Source organism: Oncorhynchus mykiss, chromosome 1, assembly GCF_013265735.2.
Source record: "Oncorhynchus mykiss isolate Arlee chromosome 1, USDA_OmykA_1.1, whole genome shotgun sequence".
Classification (NCBI taxonomy): domain Eukaryota; kingdom Metazoa; phylum Chordata; class Actinopteri; order Salmoniformes; family Salmonidae; genus Oncorhynchus; species Oncorhynchus mykiss.
The window spans coordinates 95,206,049-95,218,548 of NC_048565.1; the positions used below are offsets into that span (position 1 = coordinate 95,206,049).

General features: G+C 45.3%; 1 protein-coding gene across 1 annotated transcript in view; it reads left to right on the forward strand.

Annotated features, from left to right (window-relative positions):
• Positions 1–12,500, forward strand: part of LOC110511675 (ryanodine receptor 2-like) — a 532,917-nt gene that overhangs the window by 488,894 nt on the left and 31,523 nt on the right. The gene's annotated exons all lie outside the window — the stretch shown is intronic.

Below are 12,500 nucleotides of genomic sequence, written 5' to 3' on the forward strand. Positions count from 1 at the left end.
TATCACTGTGTCTGGGCTGTATCACTGTGTCTGGGCTTTATCACTGTGTCTGGGCTGTATCACTGTGTCTGGGCTGTATCACTGTGTCTGGGCTTTATCACTGTGTCTGGGCTTTATCACTGTGTCTGGGCTTTATCACTGTGTCTGGGCTGTATCACTGTGTCTGTGCTTTATCACTGTGTCTGGGCTTTATCACTGTGTCTGCTCTGGGCTTTATCACTGTGTCTGGGCTTCATCACTGTGTCTGGGCTGTATCACTGTGTCTGGGCTTTATCACTGTGTCTGGGCTTTATCACTGTGTCTGGGCTTTATCACTGTGTCTGCTCTGGGCTTTATCACTGTGTCTGGGCTTTATCACTGTGTCTGGGCTTTATCACTGTGTCTGGGCTATATCACTGTGTCTGGGCTTACTTAGTATTCTACAAATCACTGTCTAAAGATACAATATGTTACTGTAGGTACATTCACAATATATTACTGTAGATACATACAGTGTCTAAAGATACAATATGTTACTGTAACTAATTCACAATATATTACTGTAGATACGTACAGTGTCTAAAGATACAATATATTACTGTAGATACATAGTGTCTAAAGATACAATATATTACTGTAGATACGTACAGTGTCTAAAGATACAATATATTACTGTAGATACATAGTGTCTAAAGATACAATATATTACTGTAGATACATACAGTGTCTAAAGATACAATATATTACTGTAGATACATAGTGTCTAAAGATACAATATATTACTGTAGATACATAGTGTCTAAAGATACAATATATTACTGTAGATACATACAATGTCTAAAGATACAATATATTACTGTAGATACATACAGTGTCTAAAGATACAATATATTACTGTAGATACATAGTGTCTAAAGATACAATATATTACTGTAGATACATAGTGTCTAAAGATACAATATATTACTGTAGGTTGTTGTTTCGTACTCCAACACTCTGAGGGTGTGTGTCACGCCCTGACCTGAGATATCTCTGTTTTCTTTATATTTTGGTTAGGTCAGGGTGTGACTAGGGTGGGTACGCTAGTTTTTGTATTGTCTAGGGGGTTTTGTATGTCTAGGGGTTTTTCGTAGGTCTAGTGGGTTTTGTATGTCTAGGGGGTTTTCGTAGGTCTAGGGGGTTTTGTATGTCTAGGGGTTTTTCGTAGGTCTAGGTGATTTGTGTGTGTATGGTGGCCTGATATGGTTCCCAATCAGAGACAGCTGTTTATCGTCCCACATTTTAGGGAACCAATAGTATTTGAACAAATTCACTTGGATGCATCTGCAGTTTGTTTTGGTTGGTTCAGATGGTGTGGTGCCCAATATAAATGAATGCTAATGTATTGTGTCATTTTGGAGTCACTTTGATTCTAAATGAGATTAGAATGTGTTTCTGAACACTTCTACATTAATGTGGATGCTACCATGGTTACGGATAGTCCTGAATGAATTGTGAATAATAATACTCACAAGACAGGCTAACCTCTCACCGTTACCATTAAGGAGGTTAGCATTTAAACAGGCTAACCTCTCACCGTCACCATTAAGAAGGTTAGCAGTTTATATCATGCACCAAGACAGGCTAACCTCTCACCGTTACCAGAAGGTTAGCATTCAAACAGGCAAACCTCTCACTGTTACCAGAAGGTTAGCATTAAAACAGGCTAACCTCCCACTAATACCATTAAGGAGGTTAGCATTAAAACAGGCTAACCTCTCACCGTTACCATTAAGGAGGTTAGCATTAAAACAGGCTAATTATCCAGGCGTTGACATTAGTTGGATGCCTACAGATATAAATGCAATGTGTTTCTGTATGGAGGAATGGTCTAATACCTCTCCCAATGTGTTTCTGTATAGAGGAATGGTCTAATACCCCTCCCAATGTGTTTCTGTATGGAGGAATGGTCTAATACCCCTCCCAATGTGTTTCTGTATAGAGGAATGGTCTAATACCCCTCCCAATGTGTTTCTGTATGGAGGAATGGTCTAATACCCCTCCCAATGTGTTTCTGTATGGAGGAATGGTCTAATACCCCTCCCAATGTGTTCCTGTATGGAGGAATGGTCTAATACCCCTCCCAATGTGTTTCTGTATAGAGAAATGGTCTAATACCCCTCCCAATGTGTTTCTGTATGGAGGAATGGTCTAATACCCCTCCCAATGTGTTTCTGTATGGAGGAATGGTCTAATACCCCTCCCAATGTGTTTCTGTATGGAGGAATGGTCTAATACCCCTCCCAATGTGTTTCTGTATGGAGGAATGGTCTAATACCCCTCCCAATGTGTTTCTGTATGGAGGAATGGTCTAATACCCCTCCCAATGTGTTTCTGTATGGAGGAATGGTCTAATACCCCTCCCAATGTGTTTATGTATGGAGGAATGGTCTAATACCCCTCCCAATGTGTTTCTGTATGGAGGAATGGTCTAATACCCCTCCCAATGTGTTCGACAACATAAGGCTCAGTGCCGTCGTCCTCGTAAGGTATTTAAAACAGGGGTGACATTCATTTTGACCCCTACTATTTACCCTAACCCTACTATTTACCCTAACCCTACTATTTACCCTAACCCTACTATTTACCCTAACCCTACTATTTACCCTAACCCTACTATTTACCCTAACCCTACTATTTACCCTAACCCTACTATTTACCCTGACCCTACTATTTACCCTGACCCTACTATTTACCCTGACCCTACTATTTACCCTAACCCTACTATTTACCCTGACCCTACTATTTACCCTAACCCTACTATTTACCCTAACCCTACTATTTACCCTAACCCTACTATTTACCCTGACCCTACTATTTACCCTGACCTACTATTTACCCTAACCCTACTATTTACCCTAACCCTACTATTTACCCTAACCCTACTATTTACCCTAACCCTACTATTTACCCTAACCCTACTATTTACCCTAACCCTACTATTTATGTTACGGTGCGTGAATGAGGACCCAAAAGCGAATTAACGTAAACAGAGCTTCTTTAATAACAAAACATAGGTAGGCTCAGATGGACCGGCAGATTCCGACAGGACAGGACAAGGTTGCAGCAAACATGACGATAGTCTGGTTCAGGCATGAATAACACAAACAAGAATCCGACAAAGACAGAAACAAAAACAGAGAGAGATATAGAGGACTAATCAGAGGGAAAAAGGGAACAGGTGGGAAAAGGGGTGACGAGGTAGTTAGGAGGAGACAAGGAACAGCTGGGGGAAAGAGGGGGAGAAAAGGTAACCTAAAACGACCAGCAGAGGGAGACAGGGTGAAGAGAAAGGACAGAAACAAGACACAACATGACAATACATGACAGTACCCCCCCACTCACCGAGCGCCTCCTGGCGCACTCGAGGAGGAAACCTGGCGGCAACGGAGGAAATCATCGATCAGCGCACGGTCTAGCACGTCCCGAGAGGGAACCCAACTCCTCTCCTCAGGACCGTACCCCTCCCAATCTACTAGGTACTGATGACCACGGCCCCGAGGACGCATGTCCAAAATCCTACGGACCCTGTAGATGGGTGCGCCCTCGACAAGGATGGGGGGGGGGGGGAAGACGAGCGGGGGCGCGAAGAACGGGCTTGACACAGGAGACATGGAAGACCGGGTGGACGCGACGAAGATATCGCGGAAGAAGAAGTCGCACTGCGACAGGATTAATGATCTGAGAAATACGGAAAGGACCAATGAACCGCGGGGTCAACTTGCGAGAAGCGGTCTTGAGGGGAAGGTTCTGAGTGGAGAGCCAAACTCTCTGACCGCGACAATATCTAGGACTCTTAGTTCTACGCTTATTAGCAGCTCTCACAGTCTGCGCCCTATAACGGCAAAGTGCAGACCTGACCCTCTTCCAGGTGCGCTCGCAACGTTGGACAAAAGCCTGAGCGGAGGGGACGCTGGACTCGGCGAACTGAGATGAGAACAGCGGAGGCTGGTACCCGAGGCTACTCTGAAAAGGAGATAGCCCGGTCGCAGACGAAGGAAGCGAGTTGTGGGCGTATTCTGCCCAGGGGAGCTGTTCTGACCAAGACGCAGGGTTGCGAAAAGAAAGACTGCGTAAGATGCGACCAATAGTCTGATTGGCCCGTTCTGCTTGACCGTTAGACTGGGGGTGAAAGCCGGAAGAGAGACTGACGGAAGCCCCAATCAAACGGCAAAACTCCCTCCAAAATTGAGACGTGAATTGCGGACCTCTGTCCGAAACGACGTCTGACGGAAGGCCATGAATTCTGAAAACATTCTCGATGATGATTTGTGCCGTCTCTTTAGCAGAAGGAAGCTTAGCAAGGGGAATAAAATGAGCCGCCTTAGAGAACCTGTCGACAACCGTAAGAATAACAGTCTTCCCCGCTGACGAAGGCAGTCCGGTGACAAAATCTAAGGCGATGTGAGACCACGGTCGAGAGGGAATGGGAAGCGGCCTGAGACGGCCGGCAGGAGGGGAGTTACCGGACTTAGTCTGCGCGCAGACCGAACAAGCAGCCACGAAGCGACGCGTGTCATGCTCCCGGGTGGGCCACCAAAAACGCTGGCGAATGGAAGCAAGCGTACCCCGAACGCCAGGGTGGCCGGCTAACTTGGCAGAGTGAGCCCACTGAAGAACGGCCAGACGAGTAGGAACGGGAACGAAAAGAAGGTTCCTAGGACAAGCGCGCGGCGACGGAGTTTGAGTGAGTGCTTGCTTTACCTGCCTCTCAATTCCCCAGACAGTCAACCCGACAACACGCCCCTCAGGGAGAATCCCCTCGGGGTCAGTGGAGGCTACTGAAGAACTGAAGAGACGAGATAAAGCATCAGGCTTGGTGTTCTTAGAGCCCGGACGATAAGAAATCACGAACTCGAAACGAGCGAAAAACAGCGCCCAGCGCGCCTGACGCGCATTAAGTCGTTTGGCAGAACGGATGTACTCAAGGTTCCTATGGTCAGTCCAAACGACAAAAGGAACGGTCGCCCCCTCCAACCACTGTCGCCATTCGCCTAGGGCTAAGCGGATGGCGAGCAGTTCGCGGTTTCCCACATCATAATTACGTTCCGACGGCGACAGGCGATGAGAAAAATACGCGCAAGGGTGGACCTTGTCGTCAGAGAGGGAGCGCTGAGAAAGAATGGCTCCCACGCCCACCTCTGACGCGTCAACCTCGACAACGAACTGTCTAGTGACGTCAGGTGTAACAAGGATAGGTGCGGATGTAAAACGATTCTTGAGGAGATCAAAAGCTCCCTGGGCGGAAACGGACCACTTAAAGCACGTCTTGACAGAAGTAAGGGCTGTGAGAGGAGCTGCCACCTGACCGAAATTACGGATGAAACGACGATAGAAGTTCGCGAAGCCGAGAAAGCGCTGCAGCTCGACGCGTGACTTAGGGACGGGCCAATCAATGACAGCTTGGACCTTAGCGGGATCCATCTTAATGCCTTCAGCGGAAATAACAGAACCGAGAAATGTGACGGAGGAGGCGTGAAAAGAGCACTTCTCAGCCTTCACAAAAAGACAATTCTCTAAAAGGCGCTGGAGGACACGTCGAACGTGCTGAACATGAATCTGGAGTGACGGTGAAAAAATCAGGATATCGTCAAGGTAAACGAAAACAAAGATGTTCAGCATGTCTCTCAGGACATCATTGACTAATGCCTGAAAGACAGCTGGAGCGTTAGCGAGGCCGAAAGGAAGAACCCGGTATTCAAAGTGCCCTAACGGAGTGTTAAACGCCGTCTTCCACTCGTCCCCCTCCCTGATGCGCACGAGATGGTAAGCGTTACGAAGGTCCAACTTAGTGAAAAACCTGGCTCCCTGCAGGATCTCGAAGGCTGAAGACATAAGAGGAAGCGGATAACGATTCTTCACTGTTATGTCATTCAGCCCTCGATAATCTATGCAGGGGCGCAGAGACCCGTCCTTCTTCTTGACAAAAAAAACCCCCGCTCCGGCGGGAGAGGAGGAGGGGACTATGGTACCGGCGTCAAGAGCTACAGACAAATAATCTTCGAGAGCCTTACGTTCGGGAGCCGACAGAGAGTATAGTCTACCCCGGGGGGGAGTGGTTCCCGGAAGGAGATCAATACTACAATCATACGACCGGTGTGGAGGAAGAGAGGTGGCCCTGGACCGACTGAACACCGTGCGCAGATCGTGATATTCCTCCGGCACCCCTGTCAAATCACCAGGCTCCTCCTGTGAAGAAGAGACAGAGGAAACAGGAGGGATAGCAGACATTAAACATTTCACATGACAAGAGACGTTCCAGGAGAGGATAGAATTACTAGACCAATTAATGGAAGGATTATGACAAACTAGCCAGGGATGGCCCAAAACAACAGGTGTAAAAGGTGAACGAAAAATTAAAAAAGAAATGGTTTCGCTATGATTACCAGAAACAGTGAGGGTTAAAGGTAGCGTCTCACGCTGAATCCTGGGGAGAGGACTACCATCCAGGGCGAACAAGGCCGTGGACTCCCTTAACTGTCTGAGAGGAATGTCATGTTCCCGAGCCCAGGTCTCGTCCATAAAACAGCCCTCCGCCCCAGAGTCTATTAAGGCACTGCAGGAAGCTGACGAACCGGTCCAGCGTAGATGGACCGACAAGGTAGTGCAGGATCTTGAAGGAGAGACAGGAGTAGTAGCGCTCACCAGTAGCCCTCCGCTTACTGATGAGCTCTGGCTTTTACTGGACATGAAGTGACAAAATGACCAGCAGAACCGCAATAGAGACAGAGGCGGTTGGTGATTCTCCGTTCCCTCTCCTTAGTCGAGATGCGGATACCTCCCAGCTGCATAGGCTCAGCACCCGAGCCGGTAGAGGAAGATGGTAGTGATGCGGAGAGGGGGGCAACGGAGAACGCGAGCTCCTTTCCACGAGCTCGGTGACGAAGATCAACCCGTCGCTCAATGCGAATAGCGAGTTCAATCAAGGAATCCACGCTGGAAGGAACCTCCCGGGAGAGAATCTCATCCTTTACCTCTGCGCGGAGACCCTCCAGAAAACGAGCGAGCAAAGCCGGCTCGTTCCAGCCACTGGAGGCAGCAAGAGTGCGAAACTCAATAGAGTAGTCTGTTATGGATCGATTACCTTGACATAGGGAAGACAGGACCCTGGAAGCCTCCTCCCCAAAAACAGATCGATCAAAAACCCGTATCATCTCCTCCTTAAAGTCCTGATACTGGTTAGTACACTCAGCCCTTGCCTCCCAGATTGCCGTGCCCCACTCACGAGCCCGTCCAGTAAGGAGAGATATGACGTAGGCGACACGAGCAGTGCTCCTGGAGTAAGTGTTGGGCTGGAGAGAAAACACAATATCACACTGGGTGAGGAACGAGCGGCATTCAGTGGGCTCCCCAGAGTAACACGGCGGGTTATTGATTCTGGGCTCCGGAGATTCGAAAGCCCTGGAAGTGGCCGGTGGATCGAGGCGGAGATGGTGAACCTGTTCTGTGAGGTTGGAGACTTGGGTGGCCAGGGTCTCAACGGCATGTCGAGCAGCAGACAATTCCTGCTCGTGTCTGCCTAGCATCGCTCCCTGGATCTCGACGGCTGAGTGGAGAGGATCCGAAGTCGCTGGGTCCATTCTTGGTCGGATTCTTCTGTTACGGTGCGTGAATGAGGACCCAAAAGCGAATTAACGTAAACAGAGCTTCTTTAATAACAAAACATAGGTAGGCTCAGATGGACCGGCAGATTCCGACAGGACAGGACAAGGTTGCAGCAAACATGACGATAGTCTGGTTCAGGCATGAATAACACAAACAAGAATCCGACAAAGACAGAAACAAAAACAGAGAGAGATATAGAGGACTAATCAGAGGGAAAAAGGGAACAGGTGGGAAAAGGGGTGACGAGGTAGTTAGGAGGAGACAAGGAACAGCTGGGGGAAAGAGGGGGAGAAAAGGTAACCTAAAACGACCAGCAGAGGGAGACAGGGTGAAGAGAAAGGACAGAAACAAGACACAACATGACAATACATGACAATTTACCCTAACCCTACTATTTACCCTGACCCTACTATTTACCCTAACCCTACTATTTACCCTAACCCTACTATTTACCCTGACCCTACTATTTACCCTAACCCTAACCCTACTATTTACCCTAACCCTACTATTTACCCTAACCCTAACCCTACTATTTACCCTAACCCTACTATTTACCCTAACCCTACTATTTACCCTAACCCTACTATTTACCCTAACCCTACTATTTACCCTGACCCTACTATTTACCCTGACCCTACTATTTACCCTAACCCTACTATTTACCCTAACCCTACTATTTACCCTAACCCTACTATTTACCCTAACCCTACTATTTACCCTAACCCTACTATTTACCCTAACCCTACTATTTACCCTGACCCTACTATTTACCCTAACCCTACTATTTACCCTAACCCTACTATTAACCCTGACCCTACCATTTACCCTAACCCTACTATTTACCCTAACCCTACTATTTACCCTAACCCTACTATTTACCCTAACCCTACTATTTACCCTAACCCTACTATTTACCCTGACCCTACTATTTACCCTAACCCTACTATTTACCCTGACCCTACTATTTACCCTAACCCTACTATTTACCCTAACCCTAACCCTACTATTTACCCTAACCCTACTATTTACCCTAACCCTACTATTTACCCTAACCCTACTATTTACCCTGACCCTACTATTTACCCTGACCCTACTATTTACCCTGACCCTACTATTTACCCTAACCCTACTATTTACCCTGACCCTACTATTTACCCTGACCCTACTATTTACCCTAACCCTACTATTTACCCTAACCCTACTATTTACCCTAACCCTACTATTTACCCTAACCCTACTATTTACCCTAACCCTACTATTTACCCTAACCCTACTATTTACCCTAACCCTACTATTTACCCTAACCCTACTATTTACCCTAACCCTACTATTTACCCTGACCCTACTATTTACCCTAACCCTACTATTTACCCTAACCCTACTATTTACCCTGACCCTACTATTTACCCTGACCCTACTATTTACCCTAACCCTACTATTTACCCTGACCCTACTATTTACCCTAACCCTACTATTTACCCTAACCCTACTATTTACCCTAACCCTACTATTTACCCTGACCATACTATTTACCCAGACCCTACCATTTACCCTAACCCTACTATTTACCCTAACCCTACTATTTACCCTAACCCTACTATTTACCCTAACCCTACTATTTACCCTAACCCTACTATTTACCCTAACCCTACTATTTACCCTAACCCTACTATTTACCCTGACCCTACTATTTACCCTAACCCTACTATTTACCCTAACCCTACTATTTACCCTGACCCTACTATTTACCCTAACCCTAACCCTACTATTTACCCTAACCCTACTATTTACCCTAACCCTAACCCTACTATTTACCCTAACCCTACTATTTACCCTAACCCTACTATTTACCCTAACCCTACTATTTACCCTAACCCTACTATTTACCCTAACCCTACTATTTACCCTGACCCTACTATTTACCCTGACCCTACTATTTATCCTAACCCTACTATTTACCCTAACCCTACTATTTACCCTAACCCTACTATTTACCCTAACCCTACTATTTACCCTAACCCTACTATTTACCCTAACCCTACTATTTACCCTAACCCTACTATTTACCCTGACCCTACTATTTACCCTAACCCTACTATTTACCCTAACCCTACTATTTACCCTAACCCTACTATTAACCCTGACCCTACTATTTACCCTAACCCTACTATTTACCCTAACCCTACTATTTACCCTAACCCTACTATTTACCCTAACCCTACTATTTACCCTGACCCTACTATTTACCCTAACCCTACTATTTACCCTGACCCTACTATTTACCCTAACCCTACTATTTACCCTAACCCTAACCCTACTATTTACCCTAACCCTACTATTTACCCTAACCCTACTATTTACCCTAACCCTACTATTTACCCTGACCCTACTATTTACCCTGACCCTACTATTTACCCTGACCCTACTATTTACCCTAACCCTACTATTTACCCTGACCCTACTATTTACCCTAACCCTACTATTTACCCTAACCCTACTATTTACCCTGACCCTACTATTTACCCTAACCCTAACCCTACTATTTACCCTAACCCTACTATTTACCCTAACCCTAACCCTACTATTTACCCTAACCCTACTATTTACCCTAACCCTACTATTTACCCTAACCCTACTATTTACCCTAACCCTACTATTTACCCTAACCCTACTATTTACCCTAACCCTACTATTTACCCTGACCCTACTATTTACCCTGACCCTACTATTTATCCTAACCCTACTATTTACCCTAACCCTACTATTTACCCTAACCCTACTATTTACCCTAACCCTACTATTTACCCTGACCCTACTATTTACCCTAACCCTACTATTTACCCTAACCCTACTATTTACCCTGACCCTACTATTTACCCTAACCCTAACCCTACTATTTACCCTGACCCTACTATTTACCCTAACCCTACTATTTACCCTAACCCTACTATTTACCCTGACCCTACTATTTACCCTAACCCTAACCCTACTATTTACCCTAACCCTACTATTTACCCTAACCCTAACCCTACTATTTACCCTAACCCTACTATTTACCCTAACCCTACTATTTACCCTAACCCTACTATTTACCCTAACCCTAACCCTACTATTTACCCTAACCCTACTATTTACCCTAACCCTACTATTTACCCTAACCCTACTATTTACCCTAACCCTACTATTTACCCTAACCCTACTATTTACCCTAACCCTACTATTTACCCTGACCCTACTATTTATCCTAACCCTACTATTTACCCTAACCCTACTATTTACCCTAACCCTACTATTTACCCTAACCCTACTATTTACCCTAACCCTACTATTTACCCTAACCCTACTATTTACCCTAACCCTACTATTTACCCTGACCCTACTATTTACCCTAACCCTACTATTTACCCTAACCCTACTATTTACCCTAACCCTACTATTAACCCTGACCCTACTATTTACCCTAACCCTACTATTTACCCTAACCCTACTATTTACCCTAACCCTACTATTTACCCTAACCCTACTATTTACCCTAACCCTACTATTTACCCTGACCCTACTATTTACCCTAACCCTACTATTTACCCTGACCCTACTATTTACCCTAACCCTACTATTTACCCTAACCCTAACCCTACTGTTTACCCTAACCCTACTATTTACCCTAACCCTACTATTTACCCTAACCCTACTATTTACCCTGACCCTACTATTTACCCTGACCCTACTATTTACCCTGACCCTACTATTTACCCTAACCCTACTATTTACCCTGACCCTACTATTTACCCTGACCCTACTATTTACCCTAACCCTACTATTTACCCTAACCCTACTATTTACCCTAACCCTACTATTTACCCTAACCCTACTATTTACCCTAACCCTACTATTTACCCTAACCCTACTATTTACCCTAACCCTACTATTTACCCTAACCCTACTATTTACCCTAACCCTACTATTTACCCTAACCCTACTATTTACCCTAACCCTACTATTTACCCTGACCCTACTATTTACCCTAACCCTACTATTTACCCTGACCCTACTATTTACCCTAATCCTAACCCTACTATTTACCCTGACCCTACTATTTACCCTAACCCTACTATTTACCCTAACCCTACTATTTACCCTAACCCTACTATTTACCCTAACCCTACTATTTACCCTAACCCTACTATTTACCCTAACCCTACTATTTACCCTAACCCTACTATTTACCCTAACCCTACTATTTACCCTGACCCTACTATTTACCCTAACCCTACTATTTACCCTAACCCTACTATTTACCCTAACCCTACTATTTACCCTAACCCTACTATTTACCCTAACCCTACTATTTACCCTAACCCTACTATTTACCCTAACCCTACTATTTACCCTAACCCTACTATTTACCCTTAACCCTACTATTTACCCTGACCCTACTATTTACCCTAACCCTACTATTTACCCTGACCCTACTATTTACCCTAATCCTAACCCTACTATTTACCCTGACCCTACTATTTACCCTAACCCTACTATTTACCCTAACCCTACTATTTACCCTAACCCTAACCCTACTATTTACCCTAACCCTACTATTTACCCTAACCCTACTATTTACCCTAACCCTACTATTTACCCTAACCCTACTATTTACCCTAACCCTACTATTTACCCTGACCCTACTATTTACCCTAACCCTACTATTTACCCTAACCCTACTATTTACCCTAACCCTACTATTTACCCTAACCCTACTATTTACCCTAACCCTACTATTTACCCTAACCCTACTATTTACCCTAACCCTACTATTTACCCTGACCCTACTATTTACCCTAACCCTACTATTTACCCTAACCCTACTATTAACCCTGACC